This window comes from Mustela erminea, chromosome 7 (genome assembly GCF_009829155.1).
Source record: "Mustela erminea isolate mMusErm1 chromosome 7, mMusErm1.Pri, whole genome shotgun sequence".
Taxonomy (NCBI): domain Eukaryota; kingdom Metazoa; phylum Chordata; class Mammalia; order Carnivora; family Mustelidae; genus Mustela; species Mustela erminea.
The window spans coordinates 9,375,875-9,395,607 of NC_045620.1; the positions used below are offsets into that span (position 1 = coordinate 9,375,875).

The window sequence follows — 19,733 nt, forward strand, 5'->3', positions numbered from 1 at the left end:
GAAACATCCTCCCTCCGAGTCTGGGCTGTTACTGTTGTAGTACATGGATACAAATCGATCGGCATGAGGACCATTTTCTACATAATGTTACATGGATACTTGACCCCCACCCCCCCAAAAAATGTCTAGTGCTAATGAGAAAAAAAGGAATGGTTTCCTAATAAACTGATATGTGAGTAAAATATACAGCATGTTAATGATTTTTTTAGAGTCACAGTATGCCTGGAGCATAGCAGGGTGTGAATTATCCTATAACTAAAGGGAATTTGAAGAAGCAAAGGCTTTTAGTCCTCTGAGCGATAGGATGCAAATGTCTTACCACCTTCACACTCGACTTAAGTATGCCTCGTGCTAAAGTGACCCAGTGATACCATTTCCATTTTGAAACTTGAGATTTCTGTTTAGATGCAAATATGATGTGAGTTCCTATTAACATTTAGGATGGCTTTCTAGGATACTGTTGTTTTAAGTATCAGTATGTGTGCCATCCCAGGGACAAGACGAACGGGACTGGAAAAGCACCTGCGTTTTTCAGAAGCCTAGGCTCTATTGAGGAAAGGGGAATTCAAATATTACTGTTTTAGAATTAAAATGCTGTTTGATCAGTAGGTGGCGCCAGAGAGCAAGCTAGAATTACCCAGGCTTGTGAATTGCCCGAAGCCCTGAACCAGTTATCTCTGATTTCCAGCCTCTACCAGGATCTTCAACTCACCGTGGGCTCTTAATACATATTGAATGACTGAAACATGCTCTCACAGAGTGTCAGCAAGGATAGGTGAGGAAAGCGCATTTAAATGTTACAAGAAACCTTGCATTATTTTTTAAAGATTTTATTTATTTATTTGACACCGGAGGAGAGAGCACAAGCAGAGGGAGCAGTAGGCAGAGGGAGAGAGAGAAGCAGGCGTCCCACTGAGCAAGGAGCCCCAGGGGGTGCTTAGTGCCAGGACCCTAGGATCATGACCTGAGCCCAAGGCAGTCACTTAACTAAATGAGCCACCCAGGTACCCAGAAAACCCTTACATTTTTACCAGAGCCCTCATCACTTTGACTTTCCTAGCACACAAACATTAAAATTCTCATGCAGATTAGCTCACTTTTACATAAAGATATTACCCATCCTCTCTCCCCTTTTCTTTGGTAATAACAAACTAAGGAAATACACAAAAGGCTATGATGCAGAAACCTTCAGGGTTTGCCTGTTGGAATAGGAAAATCAGCTTCCCTTAGGAAATAGCTGTAAAGTTAGAGTTGTCTCCTTTCTTTGATCCTCAGTATTTGAACACGGGGCGGGGGGATTGCCACAATTTATTTTCATATTAGCGATGGTAATAATGAGTCATTAACTGGTTTGGCAAGAAAATGAAAAAGCTTGCAGCTTGCTGGTTAATATTTTAATAATTTCACTGCTTTAGAATTATTGCTACAGCTCTTTTTTTTTTTTTTTAACTGAGAAGGAGAGCACTAACTGGGGGTGTGTGGAGGGGCAGAAGGTAAGGGAGAGAGAAACTTAAGCAGGCTCCAACACCAGCGCAGAGCCTGACACGAGGCTCTATCTCAGGACCCTGAGATCATGACCTGAGCCAAAACCAAGAGTCAGATGCTTAACTGACTGCACCACCCAGGTGTCCTGCCTACAGCCCCCTTTTTTTTTTTTAAGATTTTATTTATTTATCTGACAGACAGAGATCACAAGTAGGCAGAGAGAGAGGAGGAAGCAGGCTCCCCGCCGAGCAGAGAGCCTGATGTGGGGCTCCATCCCAGAACTCTGGGATCATGACCTGAGCCAAAAGCAGAGGCTTTAACCCACTGAACCACCCACGCGCCCCCTGCCTACAGCTCTTAAAGAAACTATTTAGCTGTTCAGTTTTAGCCAGGAAATTTCTATTGTCGTGAACCTACTTTCTAGATCTTTCTTTCCAGAATGCCCCTTTCTTCAAATTTTAAAGGACTTTTTCCTCCTGATTAGAAATGTAATGTGCATTTCAAGATGAAAAACACATTATATTATTTTAAAAAATTAAAGTTGGGGCACTTGGGTGGCTTAGTTGGTTAAGCATCTGACTCTTGGTTTCTGCTCAGGTCACGATCTTGGGGTCAAGGGGCCAAGCCCCACCTCGGGCTCTGCACTCATTGTCAAGTCCACTTGAAATTCTCTCTCCCCCTTTCCCTTCCCCCCACCCCGTGCACACCCTCTCTCTATAAATAAATAAAATCTTTCTTTCAAAAAGTAAAAACTTAAAAATTTTGAAATTAAAGTTACTAGTAATCTTACTATCCAGACATAAAAACTGTGACCATGTTGATGGATTTCCTTTTTTAATGGACTTCCTTTGTTTCTATGTTATGTACGTATGTTTTCTACTCCAGTTACAGAATTGGGTTTGAATCAAGCATACTATTCTGTTTATATATTTCCTTTTGTATATTTATATCCCCAGCTAGCTGCTTCCCTCCATACACACCTATACATGCTTCCACATACACACACCCACAGAGTTGGATATTTTTTAACAAACCACAATGGCAAAATTTGTTCCTTATAATAAACTCTATGCAGAATTGTACAAAAACCAAGCCAGTCATCTCCAGTGCCATTCCTATTATCCTTCTACCCAAGGTTCGTAATGTTAAGTTTTCTCCGTGTACCTACTGACTTACACAGACTCAAAACAATCATGTAGAAAAGGTTTTTCCCTATTTTTCTAGTATTGTACCATACTGTTTCTGCTTTTACTATCCATGTATGCACACGACTGTGGGTGAATACATCTGTCTCTAATGTTTTTCTAGGCAAAAGGTAGTAGTGGAGACATACCGTGCATTATTCAACTCCCTGCTCGTGGATACTCAGGTTGTTTTGTTTTCATTTCACATTAAAAACAGTAGCAATCACTCTCCTGCACAATTGCCCACATTCAGTTGTGCTTTTGGAGTTACAGTGAGTGTCTGTAGTTTGTACTTGCGTATGGATTCAGATTGCTTTTTTCGAAATGTTGCCTCCTCTGTGGTGCGGGCCCCAGCTCTCACCAGTCCTGGCCGTTAGCAGTCTTTCCAAGTTTTGTCAGTCAGTCTGACGAATAAAATACGCCATCTGGGCTCTGTCCATTTCCCCAGCTGGCGTTTGGATCTGCATTTCTGTGACATCTCTATGTAGACTTGTTGATCATTGGCATTTTTCTTGTGTGTGAACCTAAAATGCATTCTCCGTCGTGTTTCTCCTTGGGTGGTTGTACACTGGGAACACAAACCCCATGTCTGTCACAATTTCTTCCCTCCTGTCCTTTGTCTTCTGACTGTTCCTGTGGTGCTGTCACCTCACAGAAAGAACTGTCTTTTCCTATAGTCAGCCTTCGGGTGCATCACTTAGGGCTCTTGTTTTTTTTCTAGGACGGTTACCTCTTCCCCTGAGATGAAAAAAAGGGTTTGTTTGTTTTTTCTTTAATATATGTGTTGTTTGTTTTTAGTTAGCAACTTACTGCAGCAAAAATTCCATGCCCATATGACATGGGAATTTGGGAGCCCACCTATGCCAGGACCATTTTTTAAATAAAATATTATTTTCCTTTCCATGGAAATCCTAATTTCACCTATAAATGGAAGTTCTCGAATATACTTAGTTCTGTTTCTGGAAGCTCTGCTGTGTCTCATTGATCTATATCTTCTCTGGTTTGCCAGCAGCACACTTTTTATTATAATAGCATTAAGACGAGCCTGACTGTCTTTTAGGATCACAAAGCCTCCCTCTAGCTATTCTTTTCCAGAATTTTCATAGCAATTCCTAGATATTCATTTTCAAATGAGCTATCATTTTATCCAGTAGTTCTCAAGGGCCCCCCCCAAAAAAACCTTTTGAGAATTTTTATTAGAAATGGATCCATGTGATGTTGAACTTATACAAAGAATGACTTTTTAAAATATGTTAAATCTTATGCCCAAAAACCATTATTCATATAGTTTTCTTCATATACAATCTTTCTTACAATATGAGTCCTATATTTCCTTATTATTCTATCATTTTATTATAATTATAAATGGGATTTTTCCATGTTAAAATAGTTGCAAACATATAATGAAAAGCTGTATTTGGTGTATTTGTCTATATTGAGCTCCCTTAGCAAACATTCTTATTAATTGGGGCACCTGGCTGGCTCAATTGGTAGAGTGTGAGACTCTTGATCTTGGGGTTGTAAGTTCAAGTCCCATATTGGATGTAGCAATTACTTAAAAACAAAATCTTTAAAAAATTTTTCTTATTAATTAACAATACTTATTTATTAGAAACTCCTGGTCTCTGACAAATATAACTTATAATGGTTATGATACAGTCATCTCATTTCCAAGTTGTTTTTTCTTGTAATATTTATACTATTTCAATTGTTTCCTTGTCCCATTGTAATTAGCCTCAGCCTTCAAACAAAGCTGATACAGCTGACGTCCTTTTGTGTCTCAGTTTTAGTATGAACAGCTTCAGAATTTCCTGGGTTAATATAATATGCACTGGCCCTTTGAGTGGTGGTTTTTCTAGGACCTGGGTCATTTTCTTCTACGGCCGTTTTCACTTAGAGTTTGTATCAGGGTAAGTTGCTGAATTGTATCAAATACCTTTTCAGTATCTTTTGACAAGTCCTTGGGTTTGGGACTGAAGTCTGTGGATGTAGTGAATTTGTATAGCTGGTACGAATCACCTTGCATTCCTGAACAAGCCGTGGGTCGTGTTGGCTTATTCTTCGAACAAACACACTGCTCGGTTTGCAATTACAGTATTTCGCTTGAAAGTTGTACGACTCTATCCATAAGTGCAGTTGATCTCTGGGATTCTTTTTCAGGCTCTGATTTTTGCTTGTTTGTTGTAGGTGATGCTACTCTGAAAATAAATTGGGGCTCTTCCCTTCTTTTTCAGCCATTTAGCAATAGCTTCGCTGTGTCGGGAATGATCCGTTTATGATGTAGTGTTCGTCCCTCTCTTGTGGCCCATGCTTAAAAAAAAAAAACTTTCCTACTTTTTCCACAACGACCAGTCTGCGTTTTACAGCCCGTGTGGCTCAATATTGGTCATTTTTATTTTGCAAAATGAAAAATTACTCACTTTGCTCTGAATTTCACATTCCGTTTAATATCCTCTTAAAGTGAGTTTTAAATCTTTGGCATTTTGAGGTGTCTGTCGGCTTTCTTATGGCTGTTGGTTTCGGACGGTAGTGGTCTCAGACCCGGGCAGGGTTTCTGTTTTTGTTTTCTTGTATTGTCAGTCTTCTCCTTAGTTTGTCAAAGGGTTTGTCTATTTTTCATTGTATTAGGTAAAAGCAAAACTATTCATGTGGAAGCTTTTGCTGTTAGTTACTCAGTTTTCCCTCCTCCATTTTATTCATTTCGGCTTTTCTCTTTTTAATTAATCTTCTTCCTGCTTTTCTTTCTGTTTATTTTGTTATTCTAAGTTCCTCTAAGTTCGATGATTTTGAGGCTTTCATGATGAAAGCGTTTAAAGCTACGTATTTTCCACGGTGACTTAACCCAATGTTAGAAATCATTTTTTTAAAGTTCCAATCATGAGTGTCCTACAAATGTAAAATGATAATGGGTGAACTGTCATGAAGATATTAATGAGGGCATTGGTTTCAGCAGGCTCCAACAGGCTCACAGGAGAATTCAGTGCATGTTCAGTTACATAGGCAGCCAGAAATTCACACGCATACAGAGCGGCTCAGTGTCTCCATGGCAACCTCAGGACTTTCCGTCGGGACAAAGTGCATTCACGTTTCTGTGGATGAGTTGTTTGCCTTATTATATGTTTCTGTGCCTCAGAAGGTTGTAAACTATCTCAAAAACAATGAAAGGCACGAATGTCCAAAGAATTAGATAGCCCAGAGCAGGGAAGACATAGGACACCCCATCTTTCTTTTTTGCCTATTTTGGGGTCTTTCAAAAATGCTCACAATAGGGACTCCTGGGTGGCTTAGTGGGTTAAGCCTCTGCCTTCAGCTCAGGTCATGATCTCAGGGTCGTGGGATCGAGCCCTGCATCGGGCTGTCAAATAAATAAAATCTAAAAAATTTTTTTTTAATTTTTAAAAAGTTCACAAAATCCATATTCCTATAGATTTATATATGAAGTATTCTTCTTTTGTAAGTTCTAGATGCTTTGCTATTTCGTTTCAGAGTGGGTTGCTTGGTTTGGTGGGTTATAGAAAAGGACGTTTCTTATTTTTCAAATAGTTACGATGTGGAAAACTGTATTTGGAATTGAAGTTTCTGATACTCATAGGCCTGAGGATGTGATCTATGAAAATACATACACTTTGTTATTTATTAGTTTATTTTTTAGTAAGATTTTATTTATTTATTCGAGAGAGAGAGAGAGAGAACCCTTGGTGGGGAGGGGCAGAAGGAGAAGGAGAAGCAGTCTCTCTGCTGAGCAGGGAGCCTGGGTGCCCCTGTAATTTATTAGTTCTTTCAATGACAGTGCATGTGACCAGTTTTTGCTATGATTGACAGGTATCTATGAAATAAGCATGTTAAGGAAAAAAATTAACATTCTAAATAAAATCTTTAAGGGCACCTGTGTGGCTTAGTCGGTTAAGCATCTGCCTTTGGCTCGGGTCGTGATCCCTGGGTCCTGGGATGGAGCCCCACATGGGACTTCCCTGCTTAGTGGGAGTCTGATTCTCCCTCTGTCTCTGCCCCTCCTCTACTCATTCACTCTCTCTCGCTCTCAAATAAATAAGTAAAATATTTAATAAATAAATAAAATCTTTTTTAAAGAGGCAGTGGGGCGGGGCGCCTGGGTGGCTCAGTCCATTAAGGGCCTGCCTTCGGCTTAGGTCATGGTCTCCGTCAGCGTCCGGGAACTGAGCCCAGCATCATACTGTCCATCATCCATCCAGGTTCCTGCTCAGCGGGGAGTCTGCTTCTCTTTCTCCCTCTGCTCTCCGCCCCCCCGCCCCCATATCTCATGCGCACTCTGTCTCTCAAATAAATAAAATCTTTTTTAAGAAAAAGAAGAAGCACATTGACTTAATTATTCAGTTCTCATCTTTTCTGTCTGATAAAGTTTGAAAGAAGTATTTGTAAACCTCTCAGCATGGTTATCTTTCTTTTAAACCAAGCTTTTCTTATATCTACTAGGGTGTTTTGTTTTATTATACCTTGCCCCATGTTGTTTGAGGTGTATGAGTTCGTGGTTATTATATATTCTTTGTCGATTTTACCTTTTTTTCCTTTTTTCTATACCTGTTCTTTCCATTCAGTAGCTTTTGACCTTACATTATACTTTATCTCTTGATAACATTCTAAGCCCTGCTTTATATTTATTTACATTTATTTTTATACATTTTATACATTATTTTTATACATTTATACATTTATATTTATTACATTTATTTATTTACTCTTGCCTACTCTGTTATTTAAGATATTTCTTTTATCAGCTTCCCTTTGTCTTGGGTAGGAGAAGTCACACTGTTTGCTTTTATCATAGTCACGTAGACTTCGTACATTCACTTCTGTCTTACCGAATATTTACTGTTTATTAAACTTCATGATTTTTTCTCCCTTTTTCTTTCTAGCCATTTCCTCTTCTCTTGAAAGTTCCTGCCTGTGTCTCCATTCTGCTAACAGTTGCGTTCCAAACTTTACCAATTATTTGTAAGTTCACTTTTCTCTAGTGCCGTCTCAAATATAAATAGTGACCATGCCCCCACCTCCCACTGAAAAGTCTCGTTCCCCCATGACAGGAGGCCTTTGAACCTCATCTCTTGCTGCAACCCCCTTCTCCCCAAATCCCAAATTTTGCTAAGACAGTTCATGGGCTTCTTTCCAAGCTTCCACTAAGTTTTGTCCTGTGGTTTGTCTCATAATTCCTGTGTTACCTTCACCCACTTAGATCTGGCCAAAGATGACAACGGTCATTGTCTGCCATCGTTTCTTACATATTCTTCCTCTTCCCTGTTTCGTGTCTTTACTCTGATCTTACCGTCATTCTGTGAGAGTGAGTTCTTGAGTATACCGCTTAGAACGGGCACCTCGGTTGGCGTTTCTTTCATCCGGCAGATGAATGATACCTTTGGGCGTAGGATTCGGTAATCTTCAAATTCTGTTCTAGCGGAGATGGAAGGTGTAATACCCATCTCATCCAGTTCTGAGGTGCCTTAGATCTGGTGACCCGCCATGTTGAGACAAACTGTCAGTGTTGCTAGAAAAACAAGTGGGGACTCACCTCACTCACCTCAGCCAGGCAGAATGAGAGAACCAGATTCTGAAGCTTCCAGAATAGGGAGAGGGTCTTGAACACGGGGCTTGAATGTTAGAATGTAGAAAATTATTTTGTTGCTCATCTCCTCCTACTTCTCAGCAAAAAAATTATGGTTCTGTCATTTGAAGTTTACATTTTTTATTCCTTATGACCATACAGCACCAACCTTTTTTATTTTTTTCTAATTGAAGTGTAATTGACATAGAATATTATGTTAGTTTCAGGTGTACAGCATAGTGATTTGTTACATATATATATTACAAAATGATCACCACCGTAAGTTTAGTTACTGTCAGTCACTATATAATATTCTCTGTGCCGCACAGTAGATCCCCATGTCTTATTTATTTTATAACGGGGAGGGGGTATCTCTGAATACCCTCCACCTAGTTCATCCAGTCCCCCACCCCGCTCCCATCTGGCAACCATCAGTTTGTTCTCTGTATTTGTGAGTCTATTTTGTTTGTTCATTTGTTTTGCTTTTTCGGTTTAACATGTGAGATCATATGATATTTGTCTTTCCCTTCCTAACTCATTTCATTCAACATAATTCCCTCTAGGTCCATCCACGTGGTCACAAAAAGCAAGATTTCATTTTTTGTGGCTGAGTAATGCATACACATCACCTATATATTGTACCAAATCTTTATCCGTTCATCTGTTGATGGACACTGAGGTTCCGTCCGTATCTTGGCTGTTGTAAATCATGCTCAGTGAACATACGGGTGCCAGTGTCTTTTTGAACTCATGTTTTCATTTTCTTTGGGTAAATACCCAGAAGTGGAACTGCTAGATAATATGATAGTTCTATTTTCAGTTCTTTTAAGGAAACTCCTCAGTGTTTTCCATAATGGTTGTGAGAATTTATATAAAGCTCCAAGCTTTAAACATGTTTTCCATACCAGCCCATCATTAGAAACCATTTCTGGGGGCGCCTGGCAGACTCAGTCAGAGAACCACGTGAGTTTCATCTTGGGGTCATAAGTTTGAGCCCCGCATTGGGTGTAGAGATTAGTTAAATAAATAAACTCTTAAAAAAGGAAGGAAATAACTTTTTGGTTGGTATGCTGTACATAACAAATATATTATGCATTTTGATAATTATTAAATATAAGGAAAATTTTACTGGCAATAAATGTGTTGATGAGATAGATAGTCCTACTTTTGAATCAGCTTATTTACATATCCTTGATGAATATTACCTAAGAACAAATTCTTTTTTTTTTACCAACTGCTAGAAGAAGATACAGGTAATCTTCAGTTATTTTCTTTCTTCTTGATGTAAAGTCTGAGAAGTCTCTTCCGTATAAATAAGGATATGGAGAGAGAAATTGTATTGTTACAGTGATGCTTCTCAATTATTTTAATTCCTTCCAGATGATGTGCTAGAAAATCACATAATGATCAATCATAACTAAGTGGGTCAATTTTGTGAAAAGCAAAGAACTGAAAGTCACCTGGGATTTCTCTCCCTGGGCAGGGAACACTTTCTCAACACTGACACCATGATTTCCAACATTTTGTCCTTTTTTTTTTTTTTTTTTTTTTTTGTCCCAGAGATTTTATAGCTCCGTGCATTGATTTGGTGCCGATTATTCAAGGGGAGCCACCTTCTGGTATGTTCTTAAATGATCAATTTTAGGAAAAAGTACATACAAAAAACGGGAACCTGATAATTGATTTCTTTAAGCACGCCCTTGAAAAATCTTTGCACGTGGCCAAAATACAAGAATCTTAATGGAAGTCCCTTGTCTTAGAGCAGTGGTTCAGCTTCCGGTGTAAAGAGCCGGATAGTAAATATGTTCAGCTCTGCGGGCCACATGGTCTCTGTTGCAACTGTGCACTCCGCTGTGGAACACGGAAGCCATAGGTAGTATGTAAAGGAGTGGGTGTGGCCATGTTCCAATAAAACTTTATTTATGGGCATCAAAATCTGAATCTCCTAAAATACTCATATGTCAGGAAATATTATTTTTCTTTTGTTGTTCTTTTTTTTTGCAACCATTCCAAAAAAAACGTGAAAACCATTCTTAGCTTACAGATTGTTCAAAGACAAGTGCTAGGCGATAGTTTGCCAGCTCTTGATCTGGACCCTGCACATGGTAGGTGCACAATAAATATTTATTAAATAAATGGCAGTAATGATTTTCAGTGATAAAAGCTAGTACTTACTGGCTTCCGACGTGCCAACACAGTGCTGAGTGCTATATACAGTAATCTCCTTTAATGCCCCCAATAGCCTATGAGGGAAGTGCTGTTATCACTCGCATTATGCTGAGAAGGATATGTTTCCCAAGTTGCCTAGTGTAAGAATCACCTGGAAAACGTGTTAAAATGCCCACAGCCACAGCCCAGCTCTGGAAATTCCAGTACAGTGCCTCTGGCCAGGGACCTGATAATCGGTGTTTGAAATCTAGAGCCTCTGGAGATTTTTCTGATCCAGGCAGTTAAGAAATACTAAAGTATTGAACCAGAAGCTCAGAGAAAGTAAGAGACCTGCTTAGGAAAAAATTAAAAATTTAAAAATTTAAAATTTAAAAAAAAAAAAAGGAGAGCTCTGCTCAAGGTCACACAGCTCTTAGCAGGAAGAGGTCTAAACCTAAAGCCAGCATCAAACCACCTGCCTTGTTCTTTTTTTTTTTTTTTAAAGATTTTATTCATTTATTTGATAGAGACAGAGAAAGGGGAGGAGGGACAGAGGGAGAGGGAGAAGCAGGCTCTCTGCTGAACCGCGAGTCTGATGCGGGGCTCCATCAGAGGACCCTGAGACCATGACCTGAGCCACAGGCCGACACTTAACCTCCTGACGCACCCAGGCCCCCACCTGCCCGAGTTCTCACCATCATGTTTTTGGGAGTCATGACCTTCAGCCAACTTGCTAAATGGCTTATGTGCGGGACTTCTCTGCCCTTCTCCGCAGGGATCTCGGTGGGATACTAAGTCGGACTGGGCGGCCGTTTCTTTCTCTCCTGTGAACCCACCCCATTGTGAATGACAGACCCAATTCTGGGGCACCTTAGTTTACAGTATAGTTTGGGGAATTCACGTTCGTGTCTTTGCTGTGAGCTTGTGCACGCCAGGATGCCTCCGCTCTGTGCTCACCGTTGCTCGGCCATGCGCCAGCCCGCGGAGCTGGTGTCCACAGGCTGCGGTTGACTTTCCCACGGGTCCTTTTGAGGAGACCAAGAACCCAAGGGCTGTGTCCTGAATCCCTGCCGGTATCCTCGCTACTGATGCTTTTTCTTTTTTGAATTCACCCATTTTTGGTTTGGGCTTCAGAAGAGTTCTCCTTTCCGTGATCTTACACAGGAACTGCAGGTTCAAGGAGCTCAGGCTGCAGAGGGTGAACTCTTGCGGAAACTGACCCTTCACTCTTTAAAACGCTGTTTCACTGCCTAGTTCTGTGCTTTCCGCAGGCACATGACCTATGCAAGGTCACTCTGCTGGTGACTGGCCAGATGGCACTTGAGCCCAGCCAGCGCCCTCCACACCTTGTTACTTCCTTCCCAGCACTGCGTGTCTCCCCGGTGGGGAAGAGTCCCTTTTGCCCTCTGTTTGGTTTAGCTTTCTAATTTTGCTCGGTGCCTCTGACTTCATCCTGCTGTGAGAGCAACAGGGCGCCCCACCCCTGTAAGTCCCCAAACCAGAGAACATAAGCTTCAAGGAAGGTTACAGTTTAATCTTGAGTTATTAGGAGCCAACAGGGTCACAGTGCCATGTCCTGGACTGTGAGTGCTTTTCCGTGCATAAGTCCCCTCCACACACGCATACACACACACACACACACACACATAAACATTTAAAATTATATTTTGCAACCATGGGGGTACAGAGATGGGTAATCCAGAAGGGATCCCATTCCATTGTTTTTCTTTTAATGTCAAAAGAAATGAAAGCACTTTCACAGACTCCTCGCCAAGCATGATGCCTGCTGAGCCTAATGGAAAATGGGGCTGGGAGATGGTGATCAGCATGAGGAATGCAAGAGAAGATTTGTTCTACAGGGAGAAGAGAGAGGTTGGGCGGACGGATAATGTACTTATCTTTGTTTTGCCCTAGGTAAATTTTTTACAAACGCTTTCCATTTTTTATTTTTGTATTCTTTATTTAAATTCGGTTTAGGGTGTCTGGGTGGCTCCGTGGGTTAGGCATCTGCCTTCAGCTCAGATCATGATCAGCTCAGGTCATGATCCCGGAGTCCTGCAATGGAGGATCGAGCCCCCATGTCAGGCTCCCAGCTCGGTAGGGAGCCTGCTTCTCCCTCTCCCTTTGCCCCTCCCCACCGTTCATGCTCTCCCTCTCTCTCAAATAAATAAATAAAATCTTTTTTAAAAATAAATAAACAAGTACGGGCACCTGGGTGGCTCAGTGGGTTGAAGCCTCTGCCTTAAGCTCAGGTCGTGGTCCCGGGGTCCTGGGATGGAGCCCCACATCGGGCTCTCTGCTCAGCAGGGAGGCTGCTTCCCCCTCTCTCTCTGCCTGCCTCTCTCCTACTTATGATCTCTGTCTGTCAAATAAATAGATAAAGATCTTTAAATAAATAAATAAATATAAATAAATTCTCTTTAGTTAACATGCACTGTATTATTAGTTCCGGAGGTAGAATTCAGTGATTCGTCAGTTGCAAACAGCACCCAGTGTTCGTTCCATCAGGTGCTCTCCTTCGTGCCCATCAGCCAGTTACGTCATCCCCCCCCACCCCCTCCAGCAACCCTCAGTTTGTTCCCCAGAGTTCAGCAATCTCTATGGTTTGCCTTTCCCCTATGTTCATCTGATTTGTTTCTTAAGTTCCACATATGAGTGAAACCATATGGTATTTGTCTTTCTCTGATTTAGTTCACTTAGCATAATACCCTCTAGGTCCATCTATGTCATTGCAAATAGCAAGATTTCATTCTTTTTGATGGCTGAGTAATATATATATATATATATATATATATATATATATATCTCTCACTTCTGTATCCATTCATCTGTTGATGGACGTCTGAGCTCTTTCCATTGTTTGGCTCTGGTAAACATTGCTGCTATAAACATTGGGGTGCACATGCCCCTTCAAATCACTATGTTTGTATCCTTTGGATAAATACCTAGTAGTGCAATTTCTAGGTCATAGGGTAGCTCTATTTTTAACTTTTTGAGGAACCTCCATACTGTTTTCCAGAGTGGCTGCACCACCTTGCATTCCCACCAGCAGTGAAGAGGGTCCCCCTTTCTCCACATCCTGGCCAACATCTGTTGCTTCCTGAGTTGCTAATTTTAGCCATTCTGAATGGTGCGAGGTGGTATCTAGTGGTTTTGATTTGTCTTTCCCCGATGCCAAGTGATGTTGAGCACTTTTTCATGTGTCTGTTGGCCATTTGTATGTCTTCTTAGAAGAAATGTCTGTTCATGTCTTCTGCCCATTTCTTGAATGGATTTTTTGTTTTTTGGGTGCTGAGTTTGATAAGTTCTTTATAGATTCTAGATTCTAGATGCTAGCCCTTTATCTGACATTTGCAAATAACTTCTCCCATTCTGTCCATTGCCTTCTGGTTTTGTCTACTGTTTCCTTTGCTCTTTGTCTTGATAGAGTCCCCATAATTTATTTTTGCCTTTGTTTCCCTTGCCTTTGGCGATGTGTCTAGCAGGAAGTTGCTGCAGCCAAATTCAAGGAGGTGGCTGCATATGATCTCTAGGATTTTGATGGATTCCTTCACATTTAGGTCTTTCATCCATTTTGAGTCTATTTTTCTATATGGTATAAGAATGTGGTCCAGTTTCATTCTTCTGCACGTGGCTGTCCAATCTTATCAACACCATTTAACGAAGAGACTGTCTTTATTCCATTGGACATTCTTTCCTGCTTTGTCAAAGATTTGTTGACCACAGAGTTGGGGGTCCATTTCTGGGGTCTCTATTCTATTCCATTGATCTATGTGTCTGTTTTTGTGCTAGTACTGTACTGTCTTGATGATTACAGCTTTGTAATAGAGCTTGAGGTCCAGAATTGTGATGCCACCAGTTTTGGTTTTCTTTTTCAATATTACTTTGGCTATTTGGGATCTTTTCTGGTTTCCTACAAATTTTAGGATTGTTTGTTCTAGTTCTGTGAAAAATGTTGATGGCATTTTGATAGGGATTGCATTGAATGCATAGATTACTTCAGGTAGCATAGACATTTTAACAATATTTGTTTTTCCAATCCATGAGCATGGAATGTTCTTCTATTTCTTTGTGTCTTCCTCAATTCCTTTCTTAAGTGCTCTATAGTTTTCAGAGTACAGATCTTTTACCTCTTTGGTTAGTTTTATTCCTAAATCTCTTATGGGGCTTGGTACCATTATAAATGGGAGTGATTCTTTGATTTCTCTTTCTTCTGCCTCATTGTTAGTGTATAGGGATACAACAGACTTCTGTGCATTGATTTTATATCCTGCAACTTTGCTGAATTCCTGTATCAGTTCTAACAATTTTTTGTTGAAGTCTTTTGGGTTTTCATATTGTCTGAAAAGAGTGAAAGTTTGACTTCTTTGACAAACTTCTTCTGAAAGTTTAACCAATTCAGATGCCTTTTATTTTTTTTCTGTTGTCTGATTGCCGAGGCTAGAACTTCCAGTTACTATGTTGGACAACAGTGGTGAGAGTGAACATCTCTGTCCTGCTCCTGACCTTAGGGTGAAAGCTGTTTCCCCCCGTTAAAAATGATATTTGCTGTGGGTTTTTTGTATATGGCTTTTATGATATTGAGGTATGTTCCCTCTCTCCCTACACAGCAGAAAGTTTTTACCAAGAAAGAGTGCTGTATTTTGTCAAATGCTTTTTCTGCATCTGTTGAGAGGATCATATGGTTCTTATCCTTTCTTTTATTAATGTGGTGCAGCACATTGATTGATTTGTGGATGATAAACCCCCCTGCGGCCCAGGAGTAAAACCCACTTGATAGTGGTGAATAATCCTTTTAATGTACTGTTGGATCCTGTTAGCTAATATCTTCGTAAGAATTTTTGCATCCATGTTCATCAGGGATATGGCTCTGTAGTTCTCCTTTTTAAGTGGGGTGTTTGTCTGGTTTGGGGATCAAGGTAATGCTGGCCTCAGAATAAGTCTGGAAGTTTCCCTTCCATTTCTATTTTTTTGAACAGTTTCAGAAAAATAGGTATTATTTCTTCTTTAAATGTTTGGCAGAATTCCACTGTGAAGCCCTCTGGCCCCGGACCCTTGTTTGTTGGGAGATATTTTTTATTTTTTTAAGAGATTTTATTTATTTATTCATGAGAGACAGAGAGAGAGGCAGAGACAGAGGGAGAAGCACTCCGCAGGGAGCTTGATGTGGGACTTGATCCCAAGACCCTGAGATCACGACCTGAGCTAAAGGTAGACACTTAACCAACTGAGCCACCCCAGCACTCAAGTTGGGAGATTCTTGAATCCTGATTCAATTTGTTTGCCGGTTATTGGTCTGTTAATGTTTCCTATTTCTTCCTCTTTCAGTTTTGGTAGTTTATATATTTCTAGGAATGCATTCATTTCTTCCAGATTGCTAATTTGTTGACATATAATTGCTCATAATATTCTCTTATAATTGCTTGTATTTCTCTGGTGCTGTTTGGCATCTCTTCTCTTCCATTCATGATTTTATTTATTTGGGTCATTTTGCTTTTCTTTTTGATTAGTCTGGCCAGGGGTGTATCAATCTTGTTAATTCTTTCAAAGAACCAGCTCCTAGTTTTGTTGATCTATTCTACTGGGGTTTTTTTTTATTTCTGTGTCATTGATTTCTGCTCTAGTCTTTATTATTTCTCTTCTCCTTCAGTACTGAGGCTTTATTTGCTGTTCTTTTTCTGCCCCTTGAGGTGTAAGGTTAGGATGTGTATTTGAGACTTTTCTTGCTCCTTGCAGAAGGCCTTCCCTCTTAGGACCACCTTTGCTGCATCCCAAATGTTCTGAACATGTTTTCATTTTCTTTTGCTTCCATGTATTTTTTTTTAATTCTTCTTTAATTTCCTGGTCTGACCACTCGTTCTTTAGTAGGATGCTCTTTAACCTCCATGTACATGTGGTCCTTCCAAATTTTTTCTTACCGTTGACTTCAAGTTTTATAGGATTGTGGTCTAAAAATATATAGAGCATAATCTCAGTATTTTTGTACCTGTTGAAACCTGATTTGTGACCCAGTATATGATCTGTCTGGAGAATGTTCCACGTGCACTCGAGAAAAATGTGTGTTCTATTGCTTCTGAATATATCTGTTATTTCCATCTGGTCCAGTGTGTCAGTCAAAGCCCTTGCTTCCTTCTTGATCTTCTGTTTAGATGATCTGTTTATAAAAGTTCTTAAGATATCATTTATATAGGGGCACCTAGGTAGCTCAATGGGTTAAGCCTCTGCCTTCAGCTCAGGTCATGATCTCAGGGTCCTGGGATTGAACCCCCTACATCAGACTCTCTGCTCAGTGAGGAGCCTGCTTCCCCCCCCCCCCCACCTGCCTCTCTGCCTACTTGTGATCTCTGTCTGTCAAATAAATAAAATATTTTTTTAAAAAGATATCATTCGTATACTATAACAATTCACCCTTTCAACTGTATAATTTAATAATTTTTAGTACATTCACTAAGTTGTGCAACCATTAACAGCATCTAATTGCAGAACACTGTCAACACACCAGGAAGAAACCCTGTCCCCATTGGCAAACCCCCTATTCCTCCGTCTTCTTAGCCTCTGGCAACCACAGATCTGTTTTCTGTCTCTAGCTTTTGCCTATTCTGGGCATTTCACATAATTAGAATCAAACCGTACAGGATCTTTTGTGACTGATTTCTCTTATTCAACATAATGTTTTCAAGGTTCATCCACATCATAATGTGTAGTGCTCCATTCCTTTTCATGGCCATATAGTATTTCACTGAATGGCCAGACCACATTTTTGTTTATCTGTTCACCAGTTGGATGGAAATTTGGTCCAGAGTGTCCTAGTTTTTGTCCTAGTTTTGTCCTAGTTTTTAAGATAGCAATATATTATAACATCATCCAATTTTTAGAATTATTGGGGAATTTTTATGATAATACCCACTACATATTGAGCAATTACTCTCTGTCAGTCACACTAACCCACTGACCATCCCCAGCAGCGCCCCCTAAAGGAGGTATTATTACCACCACCCTCTGGTGACTGATGAGGCTGAGCAATGGAATGGATAAGCAGCTGACCCTGGGTCACACAGCTAGTTGATTTGACTTAGTTTGATTTGATTTGAATCATACGGTGATTAAGATCTTATTCTGGAGCCAGAATCCCATGTTGGAAATCCAGTAAAAAGCAGGGCACATCCATCCATCTCTGCATGAACATGAAGACAAAGCAGTAGATCCTAGCCTAGGGGCCAACATGAAAATAGTAGGACATGGCAGGGAAATGGCACATTTTTCTTTCAGGTGAGGAGGAAGGGTAGAGGTACCTGGCCAATGAGCTACTCGGTTCTTTTACTAAGCTAACGTCCTTTGAGCACTTACCATGAGCTGGGTACTTGCTAAATATTTAACTGCTGCCTCCTACAACCAACTTCCAAAAAAGTCAAGAATGGACCAGAGGAAAGTCCTAACATTTCTTCCAGCACAAATTAGCATCACTTAGCCCCCAGGAAATGCATCCGTCTGTACGTGGATCATATTTACTTGTTTTAACAAAGATCTACTTATTTGTATTTTTAAAACATGGTTTCTCAGGAGAGTTAAGACTTGGTACTTGTGTCTCTTCTTCCTTAAATCAATCTCTTTCCTGTTTAAAAATTAACTATAACATTTTATAAGAATTAATTTAGGAAGCAGTTTTTTGGTTTTTGTTTTTTAAGGATTTGTTTGTTTATTTTTGAGAGAGAAAAAGAGTGGGGGCAGGGATAGAGGGAGATAGAGGCAGATTCTGCACTGATCAGTGCAGTGCAGAGCCCGCCACAGGGCTCGAACTCACGACTCTGAGATCATGACCTGAGCTGAAACCAAGAGTCAGATGCTTAACTGACTGTGCCATCCCAGGTGCCCCCAGCAGTTAAGTTTTTAATGCTGATTTTGTGGTTCTTGAGCAGTGGTGACGGTCGGTTCCCTTGGGCTATATTTTTCCAGTACTGCTCTTCCCCTAAGACTTAATTCACTGATTTCCGAAGGTGGAACTGGGTGTTGTTTAGTTATTGGACTGAGGGAGACTATAGAGCGAATGTTCTGGAACCAGCAACTGTTATAATACTGGCAGTTCATTGGTAGAATCGTTCCGGGCACATGTGTAGAACTAGTAACAGGCCCGAGGGGCTAGGAGGACGCCAGGTCATATACCTGAGCCCCGCCTTGAAGCGGTTTATTGTCCAGTGTGCCATTGTTTCCTCTACCAAAATTGTGGGTTTGGGGGTCTGAGACTGACCCCTCTAACGCCCCAGAAGAAAGCGCTCAGTAAATGTTCATTGAACTCATTCACTCGTTCGATATGTGTTTTTTGAGCACCTACTATGTGCTGCCTACATTTTTGGAAACATGGGGGTTATCACTGAGCAGAGAATGATCCTCGCCCTTGTAGAATCTGCCTTCCAGAATGGGGAAACAGACAATACACAATAAACAGAGCACATACATGTGTTATAGTGTCAGGAGGTAACGACTGCTCTAGGGGCAATTTGGTAAGGGAAGAGGGCTTAAGGTTTTAAATAGGGTGGTCAGGGAAGGCCTGACCTGAGTTAAGAGTGGAACAAAGCCTAGAATGAGGGAGAGAGCAAGGAAGGGAGCCATGTGGATATCAAGAGGAAGAGAATTCCAGAGGGAAAAGCCAGTGGAAAAACCCTAAAAGAGAAATGTGCCTGTGGTGTTTGAGGTTGATGTGGCTAAAGAAGGGAGAGCAGGAAACAGCAGCAGGTAGACCGTGAAGTTGATGAGAGAATTATTCTCTACATTTTGTGCATATCTGATGTATATTATAATCCTCATTAAACCAATGACAGCAGTTGCATTCATTCAGCAAATACCAATGTCTAAAGGGGCGTACATAGGGTGTTGCTGTCACGAGGCCGTCAGGGTCCTTGCCCTCTGGGAGCTCACAGTCAAGTAAGGCAGGCAGGCAAATACATATTTACCACAGCTCCTGAGGTTTCTAGCGGGGGCCCCGGAAGCATGACGAGGAAGCCATGTGACCCAGATTTGGACCGCCCAGGGGAGGCTGCTTGTGCAAAGTCAGTGATGCGTAGGAGGCACAGCTGAAAAGCAGGAACCAAGCAATGGGGGATGAGCATTTCAAGGTGGACGGCAACATACACAGGTCTGGAGGGAGAGAGGTCATTTGTAACTGGAGCATTTTTCCAGAGGGAAGATGGGCGGCGGGTGAGGGTGTTCCTCAGGGTGTGTTAGGCTCCTGGGAAGTTGATTTCAGGAGAAAAGAGTGCCCCATTTATAACATAAATTTAAGATGGGCATATAGTTCCTCATCCGAACTGGGACACCTCTGGGAGCGAAGAGGCACTATTGATTAA

The 19,733-nt window shown here is 40.8% G+C and overlaps 1 protein-coding gene across 1 annotated transcript in view; it reads left to right on the plus strand.

Moving 5' to 3' along the window:
* The window catches only part of ZFP64 (ZFP64 zinc finger protein), an 87,586-nt gene that overhangs the window by 29,829 nt on the left and 38,024 nt on the right, over positions 1–19,733 (plus strand). The window lies entirely within an intron of this gene.